The sequence below is a fragment of the Trichoplusia ni genome, unplaced genomic scaffold (genome assembly GCF_003590095.1).
Source record: "Trichoplusia ni isolate ovarian cell line Hi5 unplaced genomic scaffold, tn1 tig00004043, whole genome shotgun sequence".
Lineage (NCBI taxonomy): Eukaryota > Metazoa > Arthropoda > Insecta > Lepidoptera > Noctuidae > Trichoplusia > Trichoplusia ni.
Genome location: NW_020800495.1, coordinates 4681 through 10000, shown reverse-complemented (window position 1 = coordinate 10000; position 5320 = coordinate 4681). Strand labels below are relative to the sequence as shown.

Here is a 5320-nt window from a genome sequence, read left to right as displayed (position 1 = left end):
TCGAGAGGAGAATAAACTTAGAACTTCAAACTGATTTATAGATATTCGATATCACTGCCAGTGAAACTTTATTCTGTGAGATAGATATATAACTAAGAGATAGTTAAGATTACAAGAGAAAATACTTACGTAACGGGCAAAAAAGGTTGTCCCACACAAAACACGCCACCAATCAAGAACGTTATTATCAACGGAATCTTTCTCCTGTAGTTCATCAGAATATACATCACCATGAAGTATCCAGGAAGGTCTACCACGGATACTATAGCAAAATTCAAATATCTGTTCCCTTGAAGAGTTACCGATGCTATCGTCAAGCCGTAGTTGACGAAGGTTGAAGTTATCCACCAAATAACACATACTATGAATCTTCTGAACAGAGTTATTGATGTAAAGGTACTCTTTAATACGCTTTTGAAGCCTAAGTCGTTGTCTCCATCTGTATCACGAACCAAACCATCAAGCGTCTTCTCGTCAACTTTAATCTTGTTTGTCTTCGCCATCTTTCTAATGATAGCGCTGCTTCATTCTTCCTGCCCTTCGTTTAGCAGCCACCTGGGGCTTTCATCTAAAAGGTACAAGTAGAGGAAGAAAAGTAGAGCTGGTGCATATAGCACTCTTAGGAAGTTCCTCCAGTCCTGAACCTGCCAGGCTATCAAAGCTTGTATAACGCCTCCTATAGCATATCCTATACCACAGATCACGTAAAACGGTACGCGTTTCTTTGTTGTTACAATTTCGACATCTGAAACAGAAGGACTTTGAATTTGCTTTTCTCAAGGTGGTAAAAAATGTTTGTGCTTAATAAATTGTTATTATGCCATTGACATCACACTGTAAACGAGTCACTCTAGGAAGGTTGATTGAGTTTCTCAAATGTATGGAATGGACATTCTTTTTTGAACGAATAACGGGGTCTTGGTCATGTCATTTCGATACATTTTACATTTAGTCACCCAATTTAGAACTCACTTAATATATAGGACTGGTGAACAAGAATCTCCGAAGGCAGACTCCAGGAACTCCAATACCATGTACCATGCGTAGTTAGGCGCGAACTCTTGCAATGCCAAGTACACCTCCAGTCATGCCTGTTAGTACTATAGCCTTTTTCTGCCCTATCCTGTGGATGATAAGAACTTATAAGCCTCAGCCCTTAAAAAGTTTAAGATATAATTTTGTAGTTAGATGTAGATAAACTTCCTTCTAGCGCTAGTGCTGAGCTATTTGAAGTTTCCAATCAGTGACTAGACCAATGCGATATGACATTGTCTAGAATATCGTCTCATGGTTTTATCACTTATTTTTTTTATTTTCGGTTACAATGAATGGTAGCATTGTCACATAGCGACAAACAATTACAAGATACCAAACATGTTCACATGTAATGATAAGACTGCCAAAGTCACGGACGTGTAGCGTATAGAAAGAAGTTGTTTACAATGTCTCAGACATTATTTGTAATTTAAACAATGGTGTCTTTGATATAGTTTAGTAAGTATACAAGTATTGTTGTATTTTGTGAGTACCTATCACATTGGAATTTTCCACAAGTTTTCACACAACTCCATCTAGTCCAACCAGGGTTGTATTGTGAGTGCATGTTCCAATTACACCTAAACACAGAGGAAACTATTGTACTTATCCCACAAACATTAGCCGCGAGCGGGAATGGAACGCATGAACTTCAGTATAGAAATTATGATACTAGCACTAGACCACTAGAGGTAATAATGTCAAGGTGTGATATGTAAAGGTACCTGTCAGATAGCGGACCCACAAAAAGTAGGCCAAACATGTAAGCAACGCTGCAATGGTCCCCACTAGAGTCCTCTTCCAGTCTTGACACGCTAAATCAAACTGAACACAATAGACAATTAATTTCTTGGCTTAGGTCATAAAGATGGTAATGAATACTTTAATTGGACATGAATGAAAATGTTATGAATTAATTAGTGTTTATCTTGATGTATTTGTGTTATTTAATATTAGTGAACTCAAAGTTAAGACGTGACTGCCATGGAAATGATCCTCTGTGTGTTGTCTGAACAGTTTTCTTTCTTAGAAGTCCTAGTACTGACGGGAGAGACACCGCTATCATAGTGTAGTGCGTGGTTAAAGCTAAAGTTGTGTGGCTGTGCTGCGGGTTGTGGCGATAGTGAGACGGAGAGGCCGACGCACTTACACGTCAGCTTCCGAAAAGCGAAAAGGAATAAGTCAGCCATTTCTCTCGAGGATGCCTCCGCCGCCGGCCGTCGGTATGATGAATCATTATAGTAGTCAGTAAGAGTCTGACACTACCCCCTTTCTTCCTCCGAGGAGTCCATGAGGATTTACCGGCCAAAGCAATAATAACAGGTGACATCTACCAGGTCCGATATAAGAATATCTTTAAGAAAAAATACTACCTGTCATAAACGAGACCGGTAGTTGACCTCAAGATAACTGCATACTTAAAAGCAACACAAAAGTATTACCACATCATACCAGGCACTAGACAGTAGTGGCAGTGACAGTAGAATGTCATGGCCTCGTCAATGACCTTCGCAAGCGTTTTAACTTAAAATTGTATTTTTATTTGCCGATGAATGCTTTAAGATACATATAAAAGGTTTTCCGCCAGGTAAAATTAATGCAGATGTGGAAGAAAGTGACCCACCGACCCACACTACTGGCGGGTGGAAGCCCGCGGTCGGTGTATGAAGAGTTGCAACGCATTTCAGTACACCGGCACAAACACGCGGATGACGTAGCACGGCGGTTCAGGTTTAGTCAGTAGAAGACAAGACACTACCCATTTCGTCCCCCGAGGGAGGGGATGTCCATAAAGATTTCAAGTCGACTTCCACCTTACAAAGTTGTGGAAGAGAGATGCCGCTCTACGCCATGTATTGTGCTGTCACGCTTTCACAACCACAAGAACATTACTTTAAGACGTGATGGTAAACTCTCTGGTCCATCGCTTCCGTGGTATATTTATTAATTTACTTTTGTTTTAGTGACGTCTTATTTTAAAACTGAGTTTTGAGGATTGTATGATTGTCTACTTTTAAAATTACGATAACAAAGGAGTATGATATTGTAGGAGTACAAGTAAATATATACTAACTTCTGCCATAAAACTGTCTTCTTTCTCATACACCCACTCAGTGCACCTCGTACCGTTGATAGACCCGCACTTGTTGATAGCAAACGTTTCATCTTTACACCTGAAATGACAAAATGTACGAAAACTATGTCACACTAATTACTAAAATATATTACATGATAACTGAAAAATTATGACAGAAAATAAAAAAAGTAAGCAAAGGTTATTTCTTAGGGATCTTCTTTTTCATTTTCTATAGACTATTTGTTGGGAACCCTCACCTGCTAGTCCGACCCCCACTTGACCAGTTTAATAAAATATGGCCGGAACAACGTAATTGTAATAAATATATAATTTATTGCTATTTGAAAAAAAAACGTTTATGTATATGATTTAAATAGTAATTCGGTTGGTACGGAAGTAACAACTACATTATAGATAATACATAAATAATAATTTTAGTGAATACACGTGAAAATAGTAACTTGTTCTAAAGATAACAACTACGTTATTATAGAAAATAGTTAGTGCTAACCACATAATGCATAATTTGCTTGATTGCGTTAACAGTAATTAAACATTTAATTAACAATTCCATTGATGACTATAGCACGCGGTGAAAACAAAAGAAAATCCAAATTATGTAACTAATTGAGATTGGCTAATGTTAATTTATAAAAATACCTATTCACTTTTAAATTGAAACTATTACATTTATAGTTAAAAACCAGCACTATTATTGTTATTAAATTCCGATAATACCGATAATTGGGTCACCCAATATTACAATCGGTACATACATAAATAAACAAAGAAAAGAGCCATCACAATAGCTAATATAAATATATGATAAAGTTCAGTACTTACCTATATTCAACATGTTCGGCCGCAAAAATGTAATTAGCGCAAAAGGCAGCATTCGATGCATAGGCCAAGCCGATGAGCAATATTAGTTTAGAATGGTACCGCCCAAACATACCAAACTGTTTCAACACATCGTCCAAATGAGTCCTCGCCACTTTTTCCTCTGACGTCATGATGATCTTTTATTTAACAAATTTAATTATAAAAATAAAAAATAATTTTCTTATTAAATCTTTGTTTTGAAAAGTTATTATTATTTTTTCAATTTCATAATGGCTTTCTATTATTAACTGATACACGACACTATTTTATTTCGATTTCAATTTAAATGAACATTTTATTCAACACAAAAACACTTCAAACGTAAAATACACAAATAAGGCGTCCTTTTCACAGCGACGCGACGCGACTAAGTCTCAATAATGAATGTAAATCTCAATTTGTAGGGCAAGGTACGGATCGGAGAACGAACAAACGCATTGTTACACGATTGTCAATAACGACTACCATTCACAGCCCGACTGTAATCGCACATCCGCTCATACGGGAGCGGAGGCGACAAAATTGTCGTGATATTTTTGCGACGGCTGTAAGACAATTGCACTACTATTTTTAGACGAGGATAGAGGTGACTTGCTTTTACGATTATTTTATCGCCTTGTCGTGGACCGTTTTATTTTAAACTTGAATGAACGTGACTTTTTCAATGTTGATTAAAAACTATTACTATATTGTGTGGTTAAACTGTTGATACTTAAATAGAAGCAACTTTGCTTTTTACAAAAAAATGATAAGGATTGATTAGAGACTTTATCGGTTTGTCACTACAGGTGCTACGTGCATTCAAATCTTATAACTCCATGTCATAAACTTTATATTGCTCTGCACATAGCACATATAAACTAAATTAGGCTATTACATTTTAAATTATCTACAAACAGCTCTATCTGAGTGTAAATGAGTTTTTTCGAATTTTGAAAACGGGTCCGAATAAGCTATTTTTTTTAATATCTTATCATCAGAAATGAATGCTCATAATATTGTATTCAAATGTGTTTTAAAGAGTTTCCTAACCAAAGTGTAACAACGGAACCCAATTATTGAGTCAACGCTTTCTGTCTGACCGTCTGCCACCAGGTTGTATCTTAAGAATCGTGAGAGGTAGACAGTTTAAATTATCATAGATTATGTATTTTTGTTTATCATTACTAACAATAGTAAATATCTTACTATTCTTCATAAAAACCTTCGTTCGCTCGACTCACTTTTTTTTGTAAGAGCGTATTACAAAAATAACGAATTTGTTTTCCTAAAAAAGCACTTTAAACAAGTTATTTTTTCATTTAAATACAAACAAAAGATAATATG

At 36.2% G+C, this 5320-nt stretch overlaps 1 pseudogene; it reads right to left on the bottom strand.

Annotated features, from left to right (window-relative positions):
* LOC113508177 overlaps nucleotides 1-4691 on the bottom strand; it is a 12845-nt pseudogene extending 8154 nt beyond the window's left edge.
* Nucleotides 4692-5320: the final 629 nt, after the last annotated feature.